Below are 13,215 nucleotides of genomic sequence, written 5' to 3'. Positions count from 1 at the left end.
AGAAATACATATATATCTTGTTGTTACTACTGGAAAAGTCATCAACAGCACATTGCTATTTGGTGATTCTCTTTCAAAGTTCAGTGCTATTTCTATGCTTTACTTGGATTCTCATATAAACCTTTTTGTACACAACCAATATGTTTCCTGCTGGCCTTTCATTTTTAAATATAATTCTTCACAATCGTTTAAAAAAAAAAGCTAATCATGTTTTGATATTTTTACCAACTAGGATTTATACTTACCTCCTAATATCATTTTGTATTTATTTATCCGACTGTGTCTTAATTTGTATATCCTTTAAATTCTAGAAATTTAATAACAAATTGTAAAGAGTAAAAAAAAACATCATCAAAACAAGTGATAAAATACACCCTGATTTGATCATACTAAAATAAGATTAGAAAAACTCGTATTTTTAGATATTTAGCTAGGCCAGTATAACTAACCTATCGACTAAAAGGTCTTTGGTCTATCGGTATGAAAAATTAATGGATATATATCAAATATTGAAGGTTCAGGTCTTGTTGAAAATTGAAATAATTATAATATGTATTAAAAAACACGAGGAACAAGAAAACTCACGCCCATGGATTGAAAAATAAAAGTTTTGATTCTCATTGTTATAAGCTAATAATTAGCCTCCCTTGTAGAAAATAATCACAGCTCAAGTTCCATCATTTTGATCACGATTTGAACTAACAAGTTTCTGTGGTATCTACACCCCTTCCAAATAATCGTTTGTAAAGAAAAATGTCTAACGAATCATGCAAATTAATTTTCTGGGTACGTGGGCTCAACCAAACTACAAAACACATGCATGCCTACAGGGTTTAATGATAAAACATGAGATGGCTGCATAAATTGTTGAGTGTGAGCCCAACTTGTGTATATATACTTATATAGCCTACCTTCTTTATGTCTCGACCCAAAGCCGATTCTCCTAATTGATATGTTGTTTTTTATTTGTAATTCGATGGGACTCCAATGGTATGTATATATATCCCACATAAGGTATACTGCAGAAGAGACTAAACGTATTTTCATTTTTAATAGCAACGGTTACCCCCATGTAATTTGTTTGGTCATAGTTATTAATTTACACACATGTTGATTCAGATTTTTCATTAATCAAATAAAAAAGTAACGACTTTTATAAGATATGATACATTTAAAACTCATTAAATAATATTGACTGTCATCTAATTCCATAAAATTGCGCTGCTGGTATAAAGATCTAAACGGTTAAAAATAGTAACTAAATTTAGTAACTAAATTTCATTAAACTGTTCGATACAAATTATTTAATAAACAAAAGACAATTGCAAAAATGGTACATGTGGTATGCATTTTTTCCAAGGTTGTAAACAACGTTCGACGTTAGCTGGTCGATGGACTGGGGTCAATGATTAATCGGCTAGGCGGAGATTGATCGAGGACCGTTAATTGCTAATTTGTTGAATTTTAAAAAAATAAATATGACTAATATCATATCAAAGTTTGTAAATACCACTAATATGATAACAAAATAGATTAATATGATTAATACCACTACAAGAAATTAGAGTATTACCAGCGACAGGCGTCGTCGCCAAAAGTGGAGTTTTTCGCCGCTAAAACGTCGACGTTGATGCGTTGTCGCTATTAATCAATAATTTGCCGTTAATGCGTGTTGTCTTCGCAAAAGACTTGTCGCCGCTATTGCTAGGCGTCGCCGGTAATAACCTATCGTCGCCAATAAAGGCGTCGCCGGTATTGGTGTTTTTCTTATATATATATATATATATATATATATATATATATATATATATATATATATATATATATATATATATATATATATATATATATATATATATATATATATATATCACATTAAAATTGAAAAAAAAAACCGGTATTATATTAATTAGTCTAATACTACATCATTCTATTCCAAAATATTAATACAACATCCGTTTAAAATACTCGTTCGATTTAACATATAACAAAATAACGAAAATACTATTCTAAAATATTTACACAAACAAAACATAAAGAAATCCTACAACTATCTACTCGTCATCATCGCTCTCCTTGTTTCCTCCGGTTTCATTTTGTTGTGGTAACGAACGAAACCAATCTTCAAGTGCAGCACTGCATGCCAGATCTTTTAATATTGTTTGAAGCATTTCAAACTACAATTAAAACTATAAGTTAAACTAGCATTACAATATTCTATATACAAAATATACATTCCACATATTGCATATAAAACATTATAGCGTTGTACTATAACTAACAATTACCAAGTTGTAAAATACCAAAATATCAAACTATAACCAAACTAACAATTACCAATATATAATTATCAAACTAACAATTACCAAAATTTGAAACTATTACTAAACCAACAATTACCAATATTTTAAACAATTACCAAAATTAAATAGTCTTGTCACCTGTGATTGTGGCGATGGTTGTGTCAGTGATTGTTCCTGATTATACATCGACATAACCGTAGAAGGTTTACGCCCGATGCCTCTGATATGGCCTCGTCGAACACCCAATATTCTTTCAAAACAATTTTGTGTCTCCTTTGGTGTTAGACCGCTGGCTTCAGAAGAAGCTTGAGTTTGTTGATTGATCTCAAGGAGTAAAGCATTATGTATTTACAAAAAATGATAACACATATTAAAAATTAGATTACTAAATATCCATTGACGATATAAACACTTATATGAAAATACAAATGAACCACTTACGTATTGTTGCTCGACTGCAGGACTACTAAATACCCCTTGCCGATCAGTATTGGCCTTACGAAATGCTTCGATTCGAGCGATGTCCTATTTAACATTAAAAATTAGATTAATTATAATTTAAATAAATAGTTATATATATATATATATATATATATATATATATATATATATATATATATATATATATATATATATCATAACATACTTCTTTAAAACATGCATTGCTATACGAGCACGATCCCCCTCTGTTTAAAACTTGTTGTTGTGCACGGACTCCTTTGTTTGACGCCGAATGCTTTAGAAATTCAGGAGTTTGAAAATGTTCGACTGCGTGCGCCCAATTTTCACGTGACATACCATCGGGGGGATTGGCTAATGCCTTTGGGATATCTGTAAGCCCCCCGGCTTTCTCAAAATAAATATGCACTTTATTTTTTCGGCATCTATAAATTCTTTGCAAAGTCGCATCAAGGCTCTGCAACAACTGAGCACGCTCGGGATCCAAGTTAAACTTATCTAAATCAAACTTATTCTACAAATACAAAAAAGTTAGTTAGTTAAATACCAACCAGAACTAAACTTAAAATATTGTCCATGTTACCTTTAGATGAACCACTGTGGCATTCCTTAAAGCGAGGGAAACATTGTCCCAACCAGATACGTTCAAAGGGATGTTATCCATATATACCTCTCAGTCTCACGGGTAAACCAATTACCATTGTTCCCGACAGGGGTATATGTCAGCTCCTTATCGAAATCCAAATCTACAGGCTTTCCCTTGTTTGCCCGTATCAGCTTTGATAGTTGGATGTTTTTTGCTAGACCTCTTTTTTTTTTAGGGAGCTCAGCTGAAAAATATAATTAAAAATATTAGTCACGATAGCTTATAATAAATGGATAAAAATAGCTAATAAATATATCATAATAAGACTTACCATCCTGTTCGTGTTGTCCACGACCAAAGCCTACTGGAGGTGGTGGATCCCCGACTCCATCACCTCCATGTCCTAAGCCCATAACTTCTGCCATCACATAGAAGAGTATCGCCTAACTAAACCCCATATACAACCTGCAAAATTACAATATGAATAGAATTATAGCAACATATTTTTTTTCATTTTTTTCAACACATCACATACATAAATACATTTTTTTTCATTTACTCCACATATTACATACATAAATACACATGTTATATAGATACAAATACATATAAACATGTTTTCTACACATACTCATTATAACATCATACTTTTTTTCTATTCAACCTCACTTTTTTTGATTTTTTTCATACATACAAATTACATATATAATTTCAAAAGTCATACATTACATATATAAATACATTTTATTTTCAATTTTTTCCACATATTACATACATAAATACATACATTATATATACAAATACACATAAACATGTTTTCTACACATACTCATTATAACATCATATTTTTTTTCTATTATAGCAACCTAATTTCTTTCATTTTTTCATACATACAAATTACACATTCACATTCACAAATAAAATACATACAAATAACACACATACAAAAAAATACTAATGTAAAAACACATAAATGCATCATACACACAAATACATTCTTTTTATAAAATGAAAGATGAAAATGAACCTGTGGTAGTCTAATTTCAAAATTTTCCGGCAAAAATTCCACAACTCCGACAACAACACAACCTTAAATTAAAAGCTTAAACTAAGTAAATAAACATCAAAACATAAGAAGAATCGAAAATAGGGAAAAATTTCGACCTTAAATGAGTAAAAATTCCGGAATTGAAGTATGATCGTCTCCTCTTGGTCGTCGGTAATGGAAGTCTAGGTCGCCGGTATTGGTGGCAATGGAGGTTTGGATGGCGGTGGTTTGTGCAATGGAGGTTTGGACGGTGGCGGCGGTGGTGTAAGAAAGACCGGCGATGGAGAGAATGAGAGAAAAGGGCAGACAAAATACGCAGGAAAGAGCGAACTGGAGGGGTTATCTGCGCGGACCTTTAGCGGCGACGCATGGGTATTAGTGGCGACGAATGGGTATTAGCGGCGACTAGCCTGGAGGGAAAAGTCGGCGCCTTTTTTCACGCCGTTACAACCGTTCCATTAAATACAGATCGAACGGATAAGTTTCATTTGACACGGATCGCAACTGTTGAGTATTAGCGGCGACAGTTGGCATTAGTGACGACATGTAACGCGTCATTTCCATGTCGCCGCTAATGCCTGGTGTCGCCGCTAAATCCGTCGCCGCTAATACCCTTATTTCTTGTATTGTACAACACTAATAATGCCTCAAATAGTTTCCATTGATATAAAACTTCTTCAAAATGTTAAAATTTCATCGTTTTATAATGCTTCACTCATTATATATGCAGGGATTAATCGCTAGGCGCCATCTAATCGGTCGAGTAGCGCCTAAGGATTAATCGGAGATTAATTGGGACCTAATCGGGATTTTTACAATAGTGATTTTTTCCGAGGTTTAGTCCAAACATCGACTTTTTTGGTTTCATGGTTCTTTTGAGCTAGTTTCGTTGCGTTTTGGTCCTTCAGAAAACTGAAAAGACTAAAATACCCTTCTAATATATTTTTATGGTTTTTTCTATTTAATTTAAACTTGTATTAATAAAAATTATGGGGTCACCTCTCTCTCTCTCTCTCTCTCTCTCTTTCTCTCTCTCTCTCCAAAACACACACTTAACACTATCAAGAACACATACACACAATCTGAAGAACACCTCCACCTCCATCTCCACAGCCCATCAGCGTACACCACCACCACCATGCGCTGCCAACCACCTCCATCTCCTCCACCCTAATCCTACATATCCCTTTGCTTAACCTGGTGAACAATCGATTTTCTGAGTTTGTTTCTAGAACTGAAATCGATTTCTGAATCTAAAAAAAGCTTGTGGTAATGGATTTTCAAGCGCTCATTTGATTGTTGTTCTTCAAGGAAGGGGTATTAGGCACGATTCTCATTCAAAATTTCTAAATATCATTCGAGTCCTAGATACACACTTGTTTCCAGGGGCAGAACTATATGGTTGGTAGGGGTAGCATGTGCTACCCCTCAAAAAATCATGGATAATGTTCAATTTTTTTTAATAAAAAAGGTTTAGTTTAAGTTTTTACTACCTACATAACTTGTGGTGCTTCTATTTAGCTTAATTTTGGCATAAACATCTTAAGAGTTAAAATAGAAATTAATTTTCTTTAAATTGTTTCATACAAAATATTTAACAAACAACAATACACGCTTTCAAGTCGTTGACATATCTTAAAATTAAGCAATTTATGATTCAATTTTAGCAAATAAATTTTCAAAACAATATATCATAAATGAGTTTTGTTCACCTGAATGAAAAAATGTCAAATATATTTAATCTTTTTTTTGAACAGCAAGAAGAAAAAATATATTTAATCTGCCAACATGTATTTCATCCCCCGGAGCCATGACATTTATAAATCAATGAATAATAAGTTGTTCATAGATAGTGGAAACATGTGTAAAAAATATGAAAACAAATTAAAACGACTTAATAGATCCTATGCTTCACAAAAAATTGCAAGAAACCATGCTCAGTTATGAAGTGGATTTGGTCCACAAGGAACTCGGCGACGTGATACCACATAAGGCAGTTGATTTTCTCCATATGTGAGCTTCGGGTTGACTTTGAAATGACGCTTAAATGTTGAAATAAAGTTCTCTCTTATTCTTTCTTCATCAATCGAGTGATCAACGATATTCCTACAACTTGACCGTTGCACAGATGTTACGAGCAAGATTGTAATCACGAGCAAGACAGCAATTTGAATCTTCATTTTCTGAGGAGAGAAAGAAGAAAGATTGTTAAAGATCTAAAATAAGTGGAATATGGTTTTAGGTAGCTGCAGAGGATTATTAATTTATAGGCAAGTTCTAATTTCACCTATTAATACCGAGTAATTCCAACAAGTATTTTCTTAAACGTTAAAAGAAAATAAAATAAAACAAATTTAGAACAACTGAACGATAAAAAAATTAACCTTAAATTATAAATTAATTCAGTGTAGTAAACAACTAAATGATTGATTTGAAAATTATGGGTGAATCTGCATAAAAGTTATGATACTTATATACATATCTTGAAAAAGTTATATTGTCAGAAGAAGTAAAAGAAATCAGATATAGCATTATACTACATGGGTCTGCATCTATACTCAGATAACGAGCAAAATTTGAAACCTAGCTGTGCTATAAAATACATGATGCTTGGAACATACAAATCAGCCGAGAAGAACCCACAAGAAATGGAATGAAAACTCAAAAAGGAAAAACTATAAAGCACTAATATTAATTCTTGAAAGTTAGGCAATAAAAAAGCTTACAATGGCTATGAACAAAAACGTCCGAGGAGATCAGGGTCAGAAAAGAATGATGGAACGAATGAAAAAATTAGATAAATAATGGCTTTATATAGAGTCTTACAAGAAGTCCTAATAATACTCTAAAACCTATAATATATAGTTAGGTAACATCCTAATATATCCTAATATAAAACTAACTTGAGAGACAAGCAAAATTATTTAATGAGTCAATTTAGCAGGATCCATCGACGAAATTTTTTATTCTCCCGCTTCTCTCTATCTCCCTCCCTGATTCGTTTTCCCTCTTCTCTCTCACTGTTTCCTACTCGCACCTCTCCCTTACACCCCCTCTCGTCTTCGTTTTCATCGTCGGAGTTCCATCTTACCGCCGATGCTATCAATGTTGTACATAGAGACTGTTTTAGCCCCGGTCATCTCTCTTCGCCATCACCAAATCCGTATATCTTCATCACCGATTCATCGTCCCCCTTTTTAGCTCCGGTCGTTTGCGTTTCGTCGCCGTCATCGGCTTGCCATCGCCATTGTCATCATTGTTTCAAGTAAGCTTTTTTTTTTGGTTTAATTCCAATTAGGTTTTCGTTTTGGGTTAGGATTGATTTTGATTTAGACTTTGTTTTGATTTAGGGTGTGTTTTGATTTTGGGTTCAGTTCGATGCCTTTTTCAAACTATTGATGCCTTTTCAAACTCCTCTGTTCCATCTGTTATCGAGGCGACCAAGGTTATTACTCCATGGCTCAATTGCCCTCATCTCTCTCTTTGCACCTTTGCTCGATTTCTTCCCTAAAAAGGTAAAACCCTAGTTTTTTTTTTCTTTTCTTTTCTGAAATTACTTCATGTATACAATTTAGATGTTTAATTCATTGATAATTCTGATTTGTTTTGTTGGATGTGAGGTTTTAAATTATATTTTAGGTCGAATTTGAGATTTTAGGTTAAATTTTAGTTGAAAATGTTAGATTTGTGGTAAAGTTCAACAGTAATGTTTGGGATTTCCTAATTCAATAGGTTCGGAAAGCTGGTGATAGGTAATCACAGTGATAGGTAATCACAGTTTTGCAATCTTCCCTACGGGTAAGGAGGTCAATATGACTTTTGAGTTTATTGAGAATCAAATCAATCAATTTTGAGTAAATATTCAACTTTTTTTTTATGAGTTTCAGTGATTATCCTACTGTGGCTTCTACATGAGAATGAAGTTTTTGATCTTGTGTATGACAGGTCCGTCAACAGTAATTTTTAGAATTAAACTAGGTTTAGCAGTTAGAAATCAACTTGGTTTGGTAAGAGATGATTCTATATTATATATTTAATTGCTTATCTTTTGTTTTTAATGTATATTTGCTTACTTGACCTAGTTGCATAAATGTTTGAGTTTGTAGATCTGTGTATTTAAATTCCAGTTCAAAAGATACAATCCTACACATTGTCACAACAATAAAACAAGAAAGTACGTTTTGTGTTAGGTATATGTTTCTTTATTTTAGTAATGTTTAAATTGTTTTCAGTTTACAAACAAGCTGAAAATGGTGAGCCCAAGTGTTGTGTGTGTTTCCACTTTCTTGATTCCCCTGTTGAAGCAATTCAATATATGGACCATGGAGCTACTAGCTATTTTGGAACAATTGAATTTGTAAACATGTATTGTTTGTTTTTTTAATTAATTAATATTTACTTTTGTAAGATATTTTGAACAATGGAATGAAATGTGTCAAAGTTGGTATTATGACGTTTTTTGGTGTATTTTATATGGTATTTGGAACAAATATGAATTGAATGTGGTATATGACAAAAAACCAGAAATTTTTTGATTTTATTTTTTTTAAATAAATCGAAGTTAACTACGGAATAGCTAAGGATTTCCGTAGCTATTTGGATCCGTAGCTATTCCGTAGCTATTCACTTCCGTAGCTATTTTGTAGGAAATATGTAGCTATTTATTTCCGTAGCTTTTCCGTAGCTATTCCGTAGTTATTCTGTAGTTAATCCGTAGCTATAAATTAGCCACGAGCCATTATGCTACATACATTTTTCCGTAGCAATTCCGTAGCTATCCGGTTATAGCTACTGATTGTGTTGTAGCTATTATATCAATTTTCTAGTAGTTTGATTATCATTTAATTACATGGAACTCCTCTTTTGGCATAAACATCTTAAGAGTTAAAATAGAAATTAATTTTCTTTAAATTGTTTCATACAAAATATTTAACAAACAACAATACACGCTTTCAAGTCGTTGACATATCTTAAAATTAAGCAATTTATGATTCAATTTTAGCAAATAAATTTTCAAAACAATATATCATAAATGAGTTTTGTTCACCTGAATGAAAAAATGTCAAATATATTTAATCTTTTTTTTGAACAGCAAGAAGAAAAAATATATTTAATCTGCCAACATGTATTTCATCCCCCGGAGCCATGACATTTATAAATCAATGAATAATAAGTTGTTCATAGATAGTGGAAACATGTGTAAAAAATATGAAAACAAATTAAAACGACTTAATAGATCCTATGCTTCACAAAAAATTGCAAGAAACCATGCTCAGTTATGAAGTGGATTTGGTCCACAAGGAACTCGGCGACGTGATACCACATAAGGCAGTTGATTTTCTCCATATGTGAGCTTCGGGTTGACTTTGAAATGACGCTTAAATGTTGAAATAAAGTTCTCTCTTATTCTTTCTTCATCAATCGAGTGATCAACGATATTCCTACAACTTGACCGTTGCACAGATGTTACGAGCAAGATTGTAATCACGAGCAAGACAGCAATTTGAATCTTCATTTTCTGAGGAGAGAAAGAAGAAAGATTGTTAAAGATCTAAAATAAGTGGAATATGGTTTTAGGTAGCTGCAGAGGATTATTAATTTATAGGCAAGTTCTAATTTCACCTATTAATACCGAGTAATTCCAACAAGTATTTTCTTAAACGTTAAAAGAAAATAAAATAAAACAAATTTAGAACAACTGAACGATAAAAAAATTAACCTTAAATTATAAATTAATTCAGTGTAGTAAACAACTAAATGATTGATTTGAAAATTATGGGTGAATCTGCATAAAAGTTATGATACTTATATACATATCTTGAAAAAGTTATATTGTCAGAAGAAGTAAAAGAAATCAGATATATATAGCATTATACTACATGGGTCTGCATCTATACTCAGATAACGAGCAAAATTTGAAACCTAGCTGTGCTATAAAATACATGATGCTTGGAACATACAAATCAGCCGAGAAGAACCCACAAGAAATGGAATGAAAACTCAAAACGGAAAAACTATAAAGCACTAATATTAATTCTTGAAAGTTAGGCAATAAGAAAGCTTACAATGGCTATGAACAAAAACGTCCGAGGAGATCAGGGTCAGAAAAGAATGATGGAACGAATGAAAAAATTATTGGAGTTAATTCTGATTTGAATTTGAGTTTAATGCAATAAAGAGAATAATCGGTTACCACATTGTGGTTAACCTGGTAGTTAAAGTTTTCAGTTATAGTTTGGTAGTTTTAAAAGCATTTTTAATTCAGATTTTAATGTGTTAAAGTCTATAAATTGCAAACAGTTTGTAGTATGTTTGTTGTGTCAAAAAAGAAGAATTCAGGGAAAAGTTTTATGTGTGCATTCTTGCCCCTGTTTCACACCTGTGCAGTTTTTATTGTGGTCATTTCTAGCCTGATCACCAACACTTGGTATCAGAGCTCTCGGTTCATGCCCAAATATATCCGTTACGAATCCATGTCGTCATCTAGCCAACTTGTTACAAGAGAGAATGGTGGAGTGCCATTTCACTGTCCAATGTTGACTCCCACGAACTACACCACGTGGGCAATCAAAATGGAAGCTATAATGGATGCCCAGGGAGTATGGGAATCCATTGAACCAGCAGAGGGAGAAGCTGTGGATGAGAAGAAGAACAAGTCGGCTCGGGCTTATCTCTTCCAAGCAATACCGGAAGACATCTTGTTACAGGTGGCAAAGAAGAAGACAGCAAAGGAAGTGTGGGATTCTTTAAAAACAAGGTTTCTCGGGGCTGATAGAGTTCAGAAAGCAAGATTGCACACTCTCAAGAGTGAGTTCGAGGCCTTACGGATGAAAGACGGGGAGTCTATAGATGAGTTCGCAGGAAAGCTAGGTGCAATGATCTCGAAGCACAGCAGTCTTGGCACAACCCTTGAAGATAGTGTGCTCGTAAGAAAACTACTTGACTCCGTCCCAGATAACTACCTGCAACTGGTAGCATCCATTGAACAATATTCAGATGTGGATGAGATGCCATTCGAGGAAGCTGTAGGAAGGCTCAAGGCCTATGAGGATCGGCTGAAACTTCGAAGCAATAATACAACCGGGGAAGGAAGTTTGTTGTTCACCCGATCAGAAGGTCAAAACAATCAAAAGGCTTCAAAGGGGGGCTCCTTCTTGAGTGGTAAGGGACGCGGAACATCACATCATGACAAAGGTGGTCGAAGTGGTGGACGAGGTAGAGGAAGTACACGGGGCAGAGGTGGTCGTGGAAGCTTTACAAAGTTTCATGACTCACACAATAATCGTCAAAAAGGAAGGGATAAAAGTCATATAAAATGTTACAATTGTGAAGAATATGGTCACTATGCATCAGAATGCAAAGCTCCAAAGGAAAGAAAAGATGAAGTAAACTTGACTCAAACTCAAAATCGCGATGATGAACCGGAAGCACTTCTGTTGAGTATCCTTGGGGAAGAGTCAAACAACATGGTGTTACTAAATGAAGACAAGGTGTTCCCGGGACAGAAGAGCAGTGGTGAAGACCTTTGGTATTTGGATAATGGTGCCAGTAATCATATGACTGGCATGAGAAGCTTCTTTGCTGAACTCGATGAGAAGGTGACCGGACAGGTGCGTTTTGGTGATGGTTCTAAAGTGAAGATTGAAGGAAAAGGGACAATCTTGTTTAAGTGCAAGAATGGTGATCAAATACTTGTACCAGATGTATATTTCATTCCAGCTTTGCATTGTAACATCCTGAGTCTAGGGCAGATGACAGAAGAAGGATACAAGATTGAGATGTTGCATCAATATCTACGAGTACATGATGTACATGGAAGATTGGTAATGAAGGTACAACGGTCCAAGAACCGGTTGTACAAGATTACCCTAAAAACTTCACAACCGATTTGTATGGCAACTAGTATTGATGACGAGGCTTGGCTATGGCATGCGAGGTTGGGGCACGTAAACTTTCGAGTTATGGAATCAATGGTTGAGAAAGGATTAGTAGAAGGTGTGCCAAAGATAAAACACCCGACACAAGTTTGCGATGGGTGTTTGGTCGCAAAACAAGTCAAACAACCATTCCCAAAAGAAGCAATGTGGCGAGCAAGTAAACCTCTCGAGCTAATTCACGCTGATCTTTGTGGTCCAATAACACCACAAACTTTGGCAGGTAACAGATACTTCATGCTAATGGTCGATGATTTTAGCAGATACATGTGGGTACATATGTTGAAATCAAAAGACGAAGCCTTTGCAACCTTCAAGAAGTTTAAAGCTCAGGTTGAAAATGAGAGTCCATACAAGGTGAAGGTACTCAGGACAGATCGGGGAGGGGAGTTCACCTCCCAAGCTTTCTCAGAATTTTGCAACAAAGAAGGCATCAAAAGGCAATTAACTGCACCGTATTCGCCCCAGCAAAACGGTGTAGTTGAGCGTCGAAATCGGACCGTTCTTGAAGCCACGAGATCATTCTTGAAGACTATGAGTGTGCCTGAAAGATTGTGGGGGGAGGCTGTTCGTCACGCAGTGTATGTTCTAAATCGAATGCCAACGAAAGGTGTAAAGAATATGACACCGTATGAAGGGTGGAAAGGGAAAAAACCAACGCTTCATCATGTCAAAGTGTTTGGTTGCCTTGCACACATGAAGAAGCCATCAAATCAATTAACCAAGCTAAGTGATCGAAGTATCCAAGTGGTGTATCTAGGGGTCGAACCAGGTAGCAAGGCTTATAGATTATTCAACCCTAAAGAGAATAAGATAATGGTGGGCCGAGATGTCATATTTGAAGAGAAAGTTAAGTGGAATTGGGCTGAAGCCCAAAATGGCGAG

This window comes from Lactuca serriola, chromosome 2 (assembly GCF_051521515.1).
Source record: "Lactuca serriola cultivar US96UC23 chromosome 2, Lser_US96UC23_V15, whole genome shotgun sequence".
Classification (NCBI taxonomy): Eukaryota; Viridiplantae; Streptophyta; class Magnoliopsida; order Asterales; family Asteraceae; genus Lactuca; species Lactuca serriola.
The sequence above is the reverse complement of the archived record's forward strand: the minus strand, read 5'-3'. Positions refer to the sequence as shown.